Genomic DNA, 17182 nt, shown 5'->3' on the forward strand with positions numbered 1-17182 from the left:
ATTACAGTGTTGTACGGAACGGCGTTACAAGGAACGGCGTTCCTGGAACTAGTTCCTTTTTGGAGGAACGGAGGAACGCCACCGTTCCATTAAGGGTCGGTGGAACAGTAACGGTAACTCGTTAGGTTTTTGAAGGAACGGTAGGAACGCCGTTCCTGCCGTTACATCGCTAGGATTTGGCTGCTTTTGATGCGAAGGCTCGAGTACTGAAATCCACAAGTCGCTACTGCGTTTCTCTTCCTGTAAGCTGGTCAATTTGCCCGCCCTTCAGCCGTATACGTGCTTCCTCGAAGATCAAATGCAGAAGAATAACGACGCAGCAGGCCGCAGCTTGGGCTTGCTTTCATGCTGGTTGAACTTACGCGGCATTCGACGAGTGAATAGCGTAGCCGCGAGAATGCTTTTCACCTTTCATCGTTTGTCTGGGGAGGCCAGGATGCGCGCCTGGCCGATAGAATTGTTTTCTGGCGGGGAAAGATTGTCTAAAACGGGATCCGGAGATTTCGGTGTCGGACATTTCGGTGCAGGACGTTCGGTGGGGACATTTCTGTGCACGGACATTTTGGTGCACGACGTCTTGGCCCAGACATTTTGAGTCACGGGATGTCCAAGGCATTCTTTGAACATTTTAGCTTTAATATTGTAATTTCGTGACTTGATATGATTTTACGTTCGAGACTTGTGTTTGCGCCGTGGTGCGTGGAAACGAACGCTAAACCCTGGCGGAGCATTGCCACATGAAACCCAATTTCTGTAGTAGATGGTAAAAATTAACAATGTTAATGCGCATCCGTTCAAACTTTTTTTTTATTTTAACATTCATGTGAACAACTCTACTACTTTAAGTGTTACCAAAGCGCTTTGCTTTCCCTTCACCCAACGGTGCAAGACGCTGCTGCTTTTAGTCCATCCTCACCCCCCCCCCACACACACACACACAGCAAAACATCCGCGAAAACAAAAACAGAAAAACGAGGTAGTAAGCGCGTGTGCATTCCGTTTTAATTATTTTCTCAATCAATCTCGTATTCGTTGCATTCAGTGTCGGTTCTACTTAAAACTAACCAACCAACGATCGCACTTCCGGTGGCATTACTTTGGGGAGGGGAAGGCGGAGCCCCGCTGGCTACCAGCCCCCTTGGTAGAGAGGTGTCACTTGTGGTTCACCATTGCGTCAACTGGACTTCGAAAACTTGAAGACGACTGTTGCCGCTCTCGTCACACTAGCCTATTCACTTTTTTTTCTCCTTATAATGGGAGAAAGCAATGTATGCCTGGGGTGTCCATGATATGCGCGACTTCAAGAGTTAATTGCCAATAGGGACACTGAAGGCGAAGAAAGAGCGATTCCTGCAGTGGGGGCGTCATCGGTATGACCGCGACGCGCGGAAGGGCTTAGCCAGCAAACGACAGTGCCCATTGTGTTCTCAGCGGCTTTTTGGGTGGATTTTTGTTTCACATTATAGAGATTTCGTGAGCTCCTGGTGAATGTAAAGCTTTTCACTGTATCACTGCAGTGAAACTTCGGAAACCGTGAACTCCGCCACGCCTGTAGGATTTTCAGGGGAAGCCGAAAATAATATGACTGAAAAAGAAATGCGGTCGAGATTGCAGCGTGCAGGCGGGGAAGGGGGGGGGGGCGCTAGGGCAAAGAATTAAAATGTGGTGAATGTAGGCATGTAAACATAAAACGAAGGTTGGTTTTCCCGAACAGGATGGGTGGAATTTGTATGCACAACCCGTACGCGCTTAATGAACATTTAGGCCATTAGAAGCTGCGGCTGTTTTCAAAATGCCCGTTCTTCCTCCACGACAATATCCTAGACCAGTGTTCGCAAATTCATTTTAGCAAGGCAGCCCAGCCTACGTAATACCCTTCATAAGGTTTTCTGCATTCTGGGGCGCTATCTAATGTTTGTTACTTTTTCGATATTGAGAGTGTGCATGTAATTTATGTAATTTTAGGGTGTGTAATTTTAAAAAAATACAAAAAAGACGACGGACCATCGTAAACACTGGTTAAATGTCTTAGCTGAAAAAGAGCGAATATAAATTAACAACCTGTCGTAAATGAAAAAAAAAAAAAACGTTTGCAAAAGAATTCAATCGGCTGCACAACAGGTGTCCCCAGGAATAGGTAATAAACAAAAATATATAAATGTAGAATTTCTAAAAATACCTGGCAAAGATCAAACATGGCATCACACAAAAAATTAATTCACTGCTCCATATTGTTGTCCATAACCCACGTTAAGAGGAAATAAAAATATAACAGCTGTCGCAAACAGGCAAGCACCGGATAATTTGGTCGCCGAAAAGTTCGCGCACCGAAATGTCCATACACCAAAATGTCCGCACACCGAAATGCCCGTACACCGAAACATCCTGCACCTAAATGTCCTAGAGCCGTCTGGAGTTTGTCCGGTGGTGCTCCCTGAAAAAATTTGCCTAGGAGATTTTCTCTTGATTATTTTTATCTCCAGATAACCTGCTGCCGGCGGTGTTAATATTCGTATAATATACGTAGTTCGATGTGAGTTTTAAATTTCTCACTTAATTTCGCCCCAGGATTATGCGACACTATATTTTAATTTAAAAACCTCATTGTAACGTTAATGTAACGACACGTTCCAATTTTCGAAGTGGAACTGGAACGCGTTCCTCTCGCAATAAAGGAACTTGTAACGGGAACTCGTTTCAAAATTGGGAAGGAACGAGGAACGAGCTTTCGTTCCTGTTTTAGAGGAACGTGTACAACACTGCCAACCAACCAACCAATCAACCAACCAACCAATTGAACCAGCCAACTGAACCAACTTCCCTTCGAGAATCCAGTGCTTCCCTAATATCGAAAATTGCATCCAGCAATCGATTCAAGAAATGTACTTGTATGTCCAAGGGACAAGCTCGAATAAAAAGTTACCTTACTTCAACTGCATTCCTTGCATATTTATTTATTGGAAAATTTTTAGCACGAAAACAACAAAACAGTACAAACAGGCAGTGCTGTCACTTTTCGTGCTCTCTATCTCTCTCGTGGCTTGTTTTTGCACCGTTTATTATTTTTAACAATATGCCACATTTGCCATTTTAGTTGGTTTTATTTGTTTTGATGTTGTGCTGTGTTGCCAAGGAAACTGTAAACGTCAACTCCAAGAAAAAAACTCCCCCCACCTCCCCGAAGGGGATCGTGCGGAAATGCGAATGCATTGGGTGCACCGATGAGTGCGCTGCGGCAAGCAGTAACGGAGAGAGGCGTGCGCTCCACTGCATTTATATACATTTTCCGGGCGCAGCGAGCGGAGAGAGGGTACGCGGAGAGGAGAGAGACCCGCGCAATACGCCCGCCCCGCGCGCGAGCTCTCTCTCCCGCCGAGCTCCGCGATGCGAGCGCCCTCACACGCCCGAGCGCGCTCCTCCTCTCCACTCACTATCCGCTACTCCGCCCGAGCTCCGCGATGCGAGCGGTCCCTTGCCCTCCGGCGTGAATGACAAAGCTGGCCGCCTAGACGCACACCACGTGACCCTCTAACGTCACGTCCGGGAAGTTTTTGATTGTTTATTTGTTGTCATGGCTACAGTCAGCCTTGGTTAATGCAAATGGCGGCGCCCACTAACTCGGCGCGCTCATGCTCGTTGCTACGCGGCTAGATTTATAAGAATACAGCGTGAAAAAGAAGCACTTTGCGCCGCACCACTGCTCTCTCAAGTGTCCTTACATCTTCGTCGTGTTGTTATGGTGGTACTTTGTGCTTTTGGTGCTAAATACCCCACGCAAATCGCTACACCGAAGCGTCCACCATCCCCCTCTAAAGGCTTCGAAGTCTTCCTTGCCGTGTTTTCGGTGTTAAGACCCACGCTACGCAAGTAGCTTTTGTTGCAGCTCCAAGGCGTGCACGCCAGCCGAGACAGCACTCAATACGCTACGCAGTCTACCGTGTTCATCTGTGCGAATGCCGAAGCCCAGACATACGAACAGGTTGGTATCAAACGACTTGGATGCCATATGATATATTGGGCGAGCGAAAGAGAAAACTATACTTCTCGATAACGTTTGGTGCTTTTTGGCCTTAGCTGCTGCGCGTTAGGCATATTGAGCGGGATGAAATTGCAGTGGAGGGACTAGGTGACGTACAAACGCGCGTACGAACAAATTTTTCAGTCAGTAGTCACATTGATGTGACCGAACGATGTGAGTGAGGCTTTAGTAATGTGCACACAGGCAGAATTCAGAAAAGCGCCTTGAAGTTTCTTGCCAGGCTGATGCGACGTAGCAGTGTGTCATGTGGTTCCTGAACTTCTCTGCTGCAGCACGGAAAGTTGGGCTAGTTGGAATTCATCTTGGTGGGGAAAGCGCTCGAGCGTTGACTGCGTTGACTGCTGCTTTCTTCGTCCCTGCTATTTCAGCGGTTTTTCCACCACAACAAGCTTCTCTGTCTTTTGTTTTTCTTTGTAGAAGCAGTATTTTGCACTTTTTCTTTCAATGTATGTGCCACCCTTGCCCTGTTTTTCTCCAAACATAGAGTTTGGGAAAAGGAACGATTTTGTTTGTTGTGAATAAACCAGGCCAGTGGTTGGAAAAGAAGCTTTTATGTGCGCTTTGCAGACTTTGCAGAACATGTCACTAGTTGGAAAAATTGCACGTTAAATACATGTGAATACTTTCTCAATCCTGAATGGTCAGAAAAGCTCAACCTCAAAATTCAAACATGTTCAATTCTTCTTACTAGAGTGCTACGTTGAGCTAGTTAGTATGAACTGAACACACCGAAAACAGCGCACATGAGGTACGGGCAGTGCTCCGTGTTTGTCTTTTCCTTCCACTCCGTCCTTGAGCTGTTTTCAGTGTGTTCACGTTCACAGTACTGAAAGGGCACAGACATGAATGCAGTATGCCACCACTTGCACAGTGCAGTCACGCAACATGAGCATTCATAAGTGCTAACGGGGGTGTGCAAAAAGTTACGCACAGATTTCAAGACTGAGTTCTCTGCCATAAGCAACTGTCGAAATCTAGCAGTGTTACATACGCAGTGTAGCAGGATATTGGTGATGCAGCATTTTTCCGGCTACTTTCATCATTGAATGTCTCGCAGGTTCTACACAAAAGATCTTGCAGCCTGGGGAGAACAAGCACAACCAGGACAGGGCATGGTTGTAATGGCGGATCTCTGTGTCATACGTTTGATCGATGAGCCACGGGATTCCAAGACCCTTGCCATTGGCCGCCTGGGCCTGGCCTCCTGAATGGGTCAAGTGACTTCAGGGCCCTGCTGTTTCATCCCATTCTGGCTTCCTGTTGCGGTGGGACCTAAGTTCGTGGTGCCTTGCTTGTTTTTGCTCAGGCTCAAACTGCTTCGCTGCTAACACTTGTCCTTGACATTCTGGCTCGTCCTTTCTGGTGCTCGAGGTGTTCCTGAGTGTCTCGTGTCAGCTAGTGGCTGATCCTGCCATGCAAGACGCTGCCAAGCCTGGGAACCTTCACCTGCGGTGAATGATGTGACTGATTGCACCACACACATGAGCTGTGGTACACCGTGAGTGGTTCATGTGTCCAGCACTAGCCAGCACCATAAACCACAGTAGTGGGCCCTGTTTTGCGAATGTTCTCCCATTCACCATTATTTTCTTTGTCGTGTCATTGGCGGCGTCCTTTTATTTTTTGTGCTGTCAAATGCACCTCATAGAAAAAAAAAAGATACACTTCAAATGCATTTGTGTGCACGTCCAGCATACGGCTTTGATCTTTCCCTTCGGCCGTAGCATTACAATGAGTTTAACACCTGCATTTCTTTACAATTGCACTTATATACTAAACACATAGTGTTTTTTTTTTTTCAAATTCATTGTATGTGCATCCCATACGCAGACGCTTAACACTAAGTATTGCCGATACCTCCATGATGGCTATACATGTACCACAGGATATCCCTTACGGGTAAGCTCCCTGCCGAGCTCAAAATGTCCCCAGTGCATTTCCTTTCCTTTTCCTCTCCCGCCAACCACAGCCACCCATGCAACCGCGCAGTTGGTTCTGATAGCACCACAACAGGGTTCTACAGCTACGTGGGGACACTCTTTCTTCTTGGGCCTAAGTTGGTCTCTTGAACATACAAGCCGCAGAAAACCTGGAGGCAGTGCTTAGATGACAGGGTGAACAGGATCGCTGCCAGCTGTGTGTCTGACGTCGGGAAATGTGACAGTTGAAAGCCAGTGCAATATTTTGTCGCTACTTTGGGAAGCCTTGCCTGTGGGCTGCAGTTTTGATGAAACATTTGGTTGTTGAGCTTTAAGCGATACCAGTCCGAAGCCTGAGTAGTTAGGATGGCGCCTTCTCACGTTGTGCACAGAAAAGAAACAGCTGGGGTACTCAACCTTTGCAAGGCTAACATACCCGTCTTGAAAAACAAATTTTTGTTTAATTAAAATCAACTGTGCAGGGAAGCTGTGGCGACTAAAGTATAGTGTCTAGTATAGTAAAGCAATAAGCACATCGACTATACAGCCAATGCAGATGCCATTATTAAATGTTGGCAATGTTTTGTCACCTTAAAAAAACAAATCCATGATTAAAGAAATGCATAGAAGTGGCTATCACTTGTTAAGGGAGCTTTAGAGTTTGGCACAGCCTTTGAGTAACTTTAAATTTGATTACCTTTTTGCTTAGAAAAGCAGTAAATTATTCTACCACACTAAATTTGGGTGTGCAACAGCTTCTTTACATGGACGCTGATGCAAAAGTCTTTTTGTGCCTCAAATCTGTCTTGGCGTATTACAGGGGGAATCAGCACCTCAACACTCAAGGGTTCCAGCTGTGGTGCGAGAACGGTCCCATGTTGAAAACCAAACGCTGCTTTGAGAAAAGTAAGTTTTTGTGTTTTTAATAGATATAAACATGTTAACGTAAAGTATCCCGAGAAGTTAGGAAAGTTTATCTATAGTTGAAGCTTCCAGATGTCCCTCTTTCACTTTCACTCGACAGTCTTACTTTTACAGTAGGTGTCCGGTGTGTTTTCTTGCATGTTCTTTCGCTGCAGTTTCATTGCACCTAATTGTATAATGCAAAATGCCTTGGATACAAGTTGTGGTAATGGAACAGTGCGACGAAACGCCATTGGTGAAAGCAAAACAATACCGCAGGGTTTTGTGCCCTAACCACGGTCTAAGAAAGCCCTAACATATGCTGGCTTACTGCTTGTTGCATCTATAATTTGCAGTCCTGTGATCTGTAACTGAAAACTAAGCCAGCTTGTCATTCTCACTCCCTGATTACTTAGGGTGTGGCTCACCAAAATCCCAATACATAAGTGCAAGTTCGTGAAGCAGGAACAGGCACAGTACAAAGGAACAAGCACTGAGAGAGAACAGAGAAAAAGCAATGGTTATTACAGTAAAGCCAGCTTATATCGAACATGGATATATTGAATTATTGCCTACATCAAACCCTTGTATAATTCCGGTAAAAATTACATGCATTTAAATCTTTTTATATCATACGCGATTTTGCTCACAATGGATATATCGAACTCTTCCGCGTGGGATTTCTCGCTCTCCTTAGGCATGTGGCAGGCTGTCTCGCAATATATCGGTGCGCAGCGGTGGCGCAAGTGTCGCTTGCGAGTCCCGCACGAGCTCGGGCGCATCCAAACCGGCCGTGGCCAGGCCGTGGCAGAGTGGACCAGGTCCACGCATGCATGCCGTTGGAGCCGAAAGCGATACATTGGGCGCTGCGGGCTGCGGTGTCACCGAACTTCAAGACCGCGCAACTCGCTGCGCGCACTTCTTGCTCAGTTCGCTGGGTTCGCCATTGTTTGCTTGTATCCATGCTTGTCTCCGCTCTGTCGAAGACACTGAGGACTCCGTACCGCTTCTGAGCGCGAGCGAAGCCATCGCTGCCGTGGCCCTGCTACGGCGATGCTGCAGTGCCATTGAGGGCAGCAGTCTTGTGCTTGTCGACTGTTTAGATACCGTGGAGCAAGCAGTCACCAGCAGCGCGTTGCGCTCCAAGAAGCAGGCTGCACTCACGCAGTTCTTCCACCCCAATAAATGATTATCGATATTGATAATCTGTTCGACAAATTTCGCATTCCTATTTCCTGCTTGTGCAGATTCTGAAGGTTCTTTAGAGCTTGCACAGCTCAGTTGTCCCCATATTGCTGAACTGTTATTCCAAGCGCTTGGTTAGTCTCTGCAGTTCATCTAACCAGGTCAAATGTTGTCTGGCATTGTTCAGCTTTCAATCCACTTTCCAAGTGTTTCTGACAGTCTGAAGGCTTGCCCGAAGCTATGTTTTCTTAGTGGTATCCACTGGCTGCACGTTCAGTGTTGCGTTGTTCTATACGAAGGCATTTCTCTTTTTCTCTTATGCTACTAACACTGGTTCCCCTGATATTCTGGCTTACGTGAAATGATGAAGTGAGAGAGCACTAAACAGAGTTTTGCTCTCCTTGGCACGAGGCAGCAACGTGTAGGCTGGGTAGGGCGGAAACTGAGTCGGCACAGCAGCTGGAAGCAGAAACTTGCATATGCTTTCTACCTTGTAATTGTCTGCGGTGAAGTAAAACAAAGACGTTGCGGAACGGTCCTGGAGCTAGGAACAAATTAAACCGCCAGCGAAGCAACGAAGCACCCCAAACGGGACATTCAAATGAATTCCCCTAATTCATTTGAATGTCCCATTTGGGGTGCTTCGTTGCCTCTGCCTGCGTGAATTTTAGTGCGAAATGTAACGTTTTAAATAATAGTATTACTCGGCTTAAAATGCTTTCTCCTAATCTCAACCTCTTGTCTTTTTTACGTTTCCATGTCCCCAATCACCCCACTTCCTTGTCAAGAAAATGTTTTGCAGCCGGTCATATTGATAGTTTTCTTTTGATAGCAGTTCATGGTAGCACAGTTCCGCATTTTGTGAGGCATCCCACTTGAAAAGTGGCGTGCAACAATTTTTAGGCATCCACAGACTGGTAAACGTAACACCATTTCCGAAAAAAAAAAGAGAGGAGGAGGAGGAATAAACTTTATTTGTGCGAGCCTTAGGTGCTGCTGTCTGGGCACCCGCCTGGTGGGGAGTTTCCTCTAGTCCGGGATACCCTGGCCTGCACTGGCCACCCGGGCCCTCTCTACCAGGCTACGCTGGGAGGAGAGGTCGGAGCTGGTTAGTTGTGCCACCCAATTAGCTCTCATGCTGCACAGACGATAGCAGGGTAAAAGAGTCAAGAGTAGAAAGGTTGCCCCCTTCACACGCGGCGGTGCAAGCATGTGCAAAGCACTTTCTTCGCAGATCATTGAGTCAACTTCTGCTTTCACAATGTTATTTTGTTTGCAAGACCAATCTACCTGTCACTCCAAAAGGGTGAGGAGGGGGGGGGGGGAGGGGGGTAGAGTGGCCGTGCTTCTGCATATGAGGAAACAATTGGGCCCATCGACTAGCATGCAAAGTACTTCTATGCAGGTACTCAAAACCACCCTAGCGATTCTCCAATCTGCTAACTTCAAACAGGCACGCAATCAGTGGCTCGATCCTACAGTAATCGTAGCTTCCGACAAGGACTATCTCCGCAGCGCCTCCAATTTTCATAGTATTCCTCTACTTCCCTGCAAGACTGCTTGCCCGGTGGCTGCAAGTGACATTCTGGTGGCTACAAACTGAACCCTACTCACCTCCCTCCTCTTCTGTTTTCAGTGTTTTTGCAGCAAAGAAAGCCGCCGTTCCCTGGCACCCAGCGGCACCCAGGTCGGCGTTGAGCACTGGCTGTGGATCTACCTGCTGCATTCAGCTGCCAGAGCTCTGGCGGTGGCTTCGCCTCGGGAGGGGGGGGGGGGGGGGGGGGCAACTTCCCTCCTGAACTGGGTGGCACCAGATTTGCATGCTACCACAGCTGTTGCCAATGGGTTTTGGCAATTGTTGCACAAGTTTATTGGGGGTCCACAAGCTCCTCCCAGTAATTCAATGCTCGGACGGCACGGACACAGAGCCAAAAGTAGAGTGTGTCACGGTCAAAGACAGTGATGAAATATGAGAACTTGTATCTAGTTTCTTTTTCCAGGATTTTGTTGTTATCTTCATAGCAGCCTAATGGCAGAAAAATGTGAAATAAATGCATTCAACTACAACTGTGCACGCATTTCTTCCCCTCCCTGTCCAAATTTAGCATCCGGGGAACTCATTCACATAATTTGTGAGCCTTCACCGCGGCACACCAGTACTAGGCAACCTAGGGGCGTAAAACCCAAATTTAAACCTCTAAAATCTTGAAACTTTTACCCACATCACAATGGTGCCTGTGGAGAAAGGGACGAGCCGCGCAGACCCCTCCCGATGGTGCCTTTAATCCAACATACTTCTGATGATGATAGTGGGGCACGAGAGAAGGATATCCACTTATTTCACAACATCCTCCCCCGCGCGACAATGAGTATGGTTCGTGTCCGAGAAATTGTTCAGTCCATGGAGAGCTAAGTTCATGTCCGAGTGGGCCAAAAAAGTTCGACACATGTCGGCTTCCACCTCCGTCGATGGAAACAATGCCGTGGCTTTCTTGGACCTGTGAGCCAAGCTACTGCAGCCCCTTGATGCAGTCTTTTGCTTGTCCGGATTGCAGGTATTTCTTTCTGTTTGCACAAGTTATTTTTCCTTGTAGCAGCCGGGTGCACGTGAGTCGTACTCTCGTTGTGGCTCTTTTCAGAGCGCACGGTTCGGTTTCTAGTGTTAGCTGCTGTTGCAGTCCTGCGCTTTGAGTTGTGTTTCACTGTGCGTTGTCTTGCAAGAAGGAGAAGATTCTTCCTTCGTACCCTCAACAGTAGCTGGCACTGGTGATTATTATCCAGCAGTGGCAAATTGAGAGCACCGCCGTTGAGGTCCTTTGTCCTTGAACAATTAATTCTAGCAGTGTCGCCTTTCTTTGTCACGTGCTGCTTTCTCAGTGCCTTACGTTTGAGCAATGGAGGGCCAAGTACGCGAGGTTGTAACGAAGATGTCATTTTCTTTTCGCCAGGAAAATCACTGTCAAACATCGTGGGATTCATACTTTTGCACTCTGTATCATTGGTTTCTTGGAGCACCGTTTCTCCTTCACAAGGCTTCTCCTGGGGCATCTTCGGTGTCCGGTAATCGATGTCAAAGTCGCTGGTGGTTTCCATAGTATGCGAAAGTCCGGTCCTGGCAGAAATCATTGCCTTTCGCTTCATGAACGTAGCGGTGGTTGTCTCTCCCTCGCTTCCAGTTTCTTCGGGAGAATTCACAAGACCGTTGGCTTCCATTGGGTAATATATTGGAAATTCCTGTTCAGTTCTTGTCGTCCGTCGTCATTTTCTGCTCCACGAGTTTGATTTGAATATGACGTTTTGCTACTTTCCAAATATCTGGTCTGATTATACCGGCGTTCCCTGCGTTCAGCGCGAACTCGTTCTTCGAGAGAAGCAATTACGTTTTCACGAGCTTTCTTTGTTTCAACTATTTTAAGTTCAATCTTAGATTTTGCCATAAAAACTAGGTAGTCAAAGTTGAATGCGTCTTCATACTCGGCCTCCAGATTATCAATGTCTACACAATATTCTACTTCTCGGTTAATTTGGCGCAGTTCATCGTGATGTACTGTTAACTTAGTAGCAAGCTCACTCAACTCACTAATTGATGGTCTTGTCACTGGGAGGAGGTCTTCAACTTGGCCGATGATTGTCGTGATTTCTAGTCGGACGATGCGCCGCCTTTCGAGATGGGCCTCCATGGTCCGGTCCAGCGTCGCGTCTATTGTTAGAGCTGGCGACCGGGCTCAGAAGGCAGAAGTCGGCGTCGTTTCCTCGTCGGTCTTGTCTGCTCTCACGGACATCTCGTGCTGTGTCGGGCAGATATCTTGTGGCTGGGTTCGTTCAACCTTCTTCTAAGGCTGCCCCGCTGTTCTCCGAGTTGGAGGCTTCCTGTACGGCTTCATTCCCAATCTCCAGAGGTAAGAAGGCGGTCGAACAGAAGCGAAATACGCTCGCTGTAGCTCACCTCTGGAGGTCCCTTCTCCCGGGTTTCGGCACCAGCGTGTGGAGGATCCAAGAGAGAAGCACGACCCAGCACCCGTGCTCGTAAGGCGATGGAACATACTGTGAGCGAGGCAGTGGGCGCAGCTTCGTCTTCTTCTTTACCCCAGCTATCGCCCTCTGCCTGCGCCCATCTCATTTATTTACAACAGTGCCATCATTGCAACCAAGCAAGTCATTCTACCCTGATCGGTTTTGACACCAGCTGTGTTCCTGTGAATGCTCAGGCTGAGTGAATGGCTACGCTTGGTTGCTCCTTTCCTGATTGTAACTCTGGTTGATCCTCCAAAGGCCTGGTCGACGCATCACCAAGCTTGTTGCCTGGACACCGTGATTTTATTTTGCACTTGTTTTGTCAGCTGTCCTAATGGTTTCAACCTAATCCGGAAACAGTGCTGAAGACACTTGCCTTGACACCATCCAGCAAGGCAGCATAGGCAGCCCATGCGATCGCAGAACACAAATAAGCCGGAATGGGAGTAAATGGCTTGTGTCATAACTCAGTACCAATTCGGAGTTTTCAAAACTCCTTCCAATGGGAGTTTTGCCTTACTCCCATTATTTCGGCAGTTTTTTCAGTAGCATATGGGAGTTTCATTTTACTGCCACTACAATGGGAGTTTCCAGGGGTACCATTGGGAGTGTAGTGTTTCCTCCAACTGGGAGTTTTCAGGGGGCGCATTGGGAGCAGTGTTGACCTGCATTCGAGGTATTTTTTGTGTTTTTGTGCGCTTCATATATATGCGCTGCAGTGGAATTTATTACTGTATTTGGGAGTTCTTAATAAGGGCACAGGCCGCATTTTTATTTTTTGTTGGGGATCACGTAATTTCTAGTCTTTTTCCGCTTCAAACGTTGAATGGCGAAACATGAAAAGTTTGTTTTCTGCACAGTCAATTTATTGCATAAAAATTACATGAATACGATATACGTGTGAACACGTTAATAAGACAACAAAAACACTGAATCAACAAAACACCTACATCGAGAACACAAGGTATCTTGGTAAGAACTTTATCTACTACAACACTCCTCGACGAAAAAAATTTAAGCCATTTGCAAACAATGAGGTCAGCATGTCGTCGGTGCGCTGTTTGCTTGCACCTGCCTCCCAAACGCTGACGTTGCCGCACCGGCCGCACCCCCTGGCACGTTCCCCTGGAAGCCACAACAGCACATTCATTAGAGGGATAGCAAAACGCTTTAGATCTGCGGTAGCAAATACATAAGCATATTGGGCATCTTACCTGAAAAAAAAAAAAAGAAACGGCACTGTAAAGGCGCTGAACTTGTCACTCTTGTGTCCAACTTTCAGTAATGGCTGAATGTTTGTTTAAAGCTACGGAAAATTGCACTTCTGTCCGAGACACCTGCGCTCACTAGTTCGTCAAAACGAAGTGTTCTGCTGTTCAAAAAGGTGCGCGACCCTTGTGGCGACCAACTTCTCAAAATGCTTCCTTTCCCTCTTTTCCTTGCGTGTAGTGTTCTGGGAACGAGCTTCAGGTTTTACCACCCGCACTGCCCCTCTCTCCCCTCACCGAAAGTTAAGGAAAAATTTCGGTCGGTGTGACGCCTGCGTCTGCCCCCCTTCAAAAAAAATAAATAAAATTAGTAGTCGTCTGTCGACTCTACAGAATGCTCCCTCGAATGGCGTGTACTGGTTATAGTTACACGCGCCTAGCGTACGGAGAGCTCCCACGGGGCCCCGACCTTCTCCCTTTACATTGAAAGCAATTAATCGCCGGCGGCACGCGGCAGTCACCCTCCTCGTAGCAGGCGCGGCTGGCACCACACCTACTTCTCAAGAAAAGCGGCCGCGGCCGCCCTGCGACGTTTGACCGGCCAACTTCACCCTCGCCTGCCAGTAAGCCACAGACACAGCCTAACAACAGCCGTCCAGAGTTCGGACAGTTTTCATTCTGCTTGCGAGTGTGAATAAGTGAGTGTTTTGCTCAAGACCCGCGCAAATCCGCATTGCTTTCACACCGTTCGGCCTCCCCAATGATGTTCCGGGCATGGTGCGCCGTCTTTCACGCACAACGCTCACCTCCAGTGGCGGAGAATCGCCCGTGCAGTGGCGCGGGAAGCACGTTGAGTTTATTTGACGCTAGAAGGGGCACAAGTCTCCCAAAATGTTGCGTACAATAAAAAACGTGAAAATCTTACCTTCAACCATCTCGCAGAGGCACAAACGCGTTGTTTTTAACGAGCCACTCTCAGCGATCACTACATTTAGGCCTCGCGTCGGCTCGCTGGCGCATTCCGTCGGCTCGAAGGTCGGTGACACGGAGGCGACGTTGCAGTCCGTCGCACGTCAGTCCAGGCTGGTTCCACAATGTTCGCAACGAGCTTCGGTCGTTGGGAAGCACTTCACATCCGTTCGTGCGGCCGCAAGTTCACACCGGCAATAAATTTTCGGGGACGCTGGAGCTCACACGACACACGACACCAACTGGCAGCCATTTTGTAAGGAGGCGTAGAGGAGGAAGGGGTGAAGGAGGAGGAGAAGGAAATGGAGGAGGCGTGGGAGTTTTTAATACTCCCATTAGGACAAACGCAGTAATCACAGCCAGATACTGCGTTTTGTGAAGAGGTACAACCGTGGTAAATGCGCTTATTTACGACGGCTTGTGGCCCCCGGTGTAAACTGGCAGTTTTTCCACCATCATACTACCACACGTGGGAGCAGGCCGCCTGTCGTGAGGAGTTTAAAAGACGTATTCCAACCAAGAAACGCCCATTCAGGCTAACTTGTGTTTTGTGTGGACGGTTTGTCCTCCAAGCACAAGGATGCCAAAGGCCTAATACTGATCGTCGAGATACTGCACAAGTTTTTGACCACTGTAAGTTAAATGGGGACGCCGTATTTAGTGTACAAGTGAGACAACATTCGTCAGTCTTCGAGATCAACGAGTTCATCAACAGCATGCTGTACATGATTAGGGGCTCACTGCCTATCGATGAAGTGCGGTAGTGGATTCAAGAGGAATAGTGCAAACAGATTTTTAGCATGAATTGAGATTTTCACTCGCGCTTTTACTGAGCTTCACGCTACTTGCAATGATAGAAAAAGATGCGAAAATGATCATGAGCATGACGAAGGCATATAGGAAATTGGTGCAAGACGTAAAGCCACCAAATGTACTGACCTTTCAGCACGCCACATGCAAAACGTCCGAATTATTTACCCGCGCTCCTAACTGTGTAGCCGAAATGTAGGCACTGGTTACTAATGAAGTCATTTGAACAAGTTACAAGTGGTACCTCGTGCGCTTCGTCCGGACTGGCGATCCCGAGACGTGTTTGTGTCGGCCAAACCACTAGACGCACCACTCCGTAGCAGCCGCTTCCGACAAGCTTACGCAGCAGATTACGCATGCCTGAACTGGACTCCTCGGTGTCATTTTGCAGGCTGACGAGCCAAGAAAAATCGCCTATTTGTTCCAGCGACAGGACGGACGCGGCAGGAGTCTGAACAGCTCGATCACGACGTTTCAAGAGAACCGACGGGCGTTACCAAAAAGCGCGCTGTTTCGCGCGTCGGTCTGATACGCCTTCTTCATTTTATTAAAGCATTAATGTCAGAGCTTTAAGATAGTGTCATGCGTTTGCAGATACACATCTGTTGATGCTGACCAAGCGCGCCTGACGATCACTCGTAGCCACGACCGGCTCGTACTCGTAGCGTAGACGCAGGGCGCCGCCATTTGCTTATACAGCTACCATAACAACGGAGGCGACAACTTTACAAAGACCTTGATAGGCTCCAACAAAATTTTAAGCCAAATAAATTTCAATATGAGCTTGATTTAAACACACGTTGTTTATTTAAGCACTAGTATAATAAACACACCGGACATGACGTTGAGAAGGTCACGTGGTGTGCGTCTAGGCGGCCAGGATTGTCATTCACGCCGCAGTGCCATGGATTCATTTGCTGACCTTGTCTCTGCACTAGAAAACGCGAAGGCTACCAAAAACCGGGGCCTTTGTCGTCCTTTTGGACACTCGCAAAGCCTTGGACTGCTTACCCCACGAGGCTATTCACGATGGAGTAAAACGCTGCAAAATTACGCGGCCGTAACCCTCATCTCCCCCGACGTCACAAGACTGGACGAGGCCCGCCACTCCATCGCGCAAGAACTAAACAAGCAACACCCAGACGCGTGGGTTGTATTATGCAATGCACCTGCTCGCATCCAAAGCATCAAATTTGGGTGACAAGAGTCCTGCCTACTCAGCGGGCTCCATACTGGCTCCGTACCAGTGCTCGTAGAAAATGAGAAATGAAAAATGAGAAAATCAACAGCCCCACTTGTTCTTCATCCACATAAATCAAGCAGCCTAAAATATAGTATTCAATTCCCGAATCAAACAGAAAGGCAACAAGATTTCGCCCAAATTCCAAATCAAATAACTACCCGCTCTTCATTTAAAATATAAGTTAGAAACAGGCCAGAAAATATCTCGAAGCTTAAGGAAAGACGGGGATGAGGGGTGATTTGAACTAAGACACACTTTGTGTGGCTTGGGCCCCATATGTACACTGCGTTATGAATGCGAATTGTCAGTTTAAGGAAAATTGTAAATTTGTGGACATCCTAGCAATATCGCGTAATGATGTTATAATAACACACCTGCAGTGATATCGCATGGATGTCGGCAAGCAGATGATCTTGGGTGAAACATTGTATGGACATCACATGAATGTCCTGAAATGACATTGGATATTATGACCATTTGTGGATACCCTATGGGCTTTCGTGGTTTGCTGGGACCTAGCTGCTTACCCCCCCCCCCCCCACCCCAATTTTCTGTTCTATATTCTAATTCGGTATATTACTCTTCCTACGTCCCCCTCTCTTCCCTAATTTTCTTCCACCACCACTCCAGCCGCCTCGTCGTCCCCTCTATGGCCCTGAAGTTGAGGCTCCACATCCGCTGCCCCCATCCGTGCTCCCAGCGCCGCCCCGCGGGGGATTTGGCGACATAGCAACCTCTTCTCATTGCATTACGGCGGAGTTTCGTGACCCGAAAAACATTGAGGGACTACAAAACTTAAGCAGGAGTCTGCACTCCGCGAAGGGATGAATGGCCGGGGAGGCGTCCAGATGACCTTGATGGTTTCTGGTCTGGATTAGTGACTCTAGTCTGG

General features: G+C 47.7%; 1 long non-coding RNA gene across 3 annotated transcripts; it reads left to right on the plus strand.

Moving 5' to 3' along the window:
- The first annotated feature begins 3470 nt into the window (after window positions 1-3470).
- Window positions 3471-9814, plus strand: LOC144151772 (uncharacterized). Of its 3 annotated transcripts, none has more exons than XR_013318962.1 (4): window positions 3471-3979; window positions 5097-5490; window positions 6779-6864; window positions 9683-9814. It is a non-coding gene; the product is annotated as an uncharacterized LOC144151772 (long non-coding RNA). The 3 variants fall into 3 exon arrangements; XR_013318964.1 differs by having other exon boundaries at window positions 3474-3979; window positions 5097-5537; XR_013318963.1 differs by lacking the exon at window positions 5097-5490 and having other exon boundaries at window positions 3472-3979.
- Window positions 9815-17182: the final 7368 nt, after the last annotated feature.

The sequence above is a fragment of the Haemaphysalis longicornis genome, unplaced genomic scaffold, assembly GCF_048455015.1.
Source record: "Haemaphysalis longicornis isolate Haplotype H1 unplaced genomic scaffold, Haemaphysalis longicornis Haplotype H1 scaffold_9, whole genome shotgun sequence".
NCBI classification, from domain to species: domain Eukaryota; kingdom Metazoa; phylum Arthropoda; class Arachnida; order Ixodida; family Ixodidae; genus Haemaphysalis; species Haemaphysalis longicornis.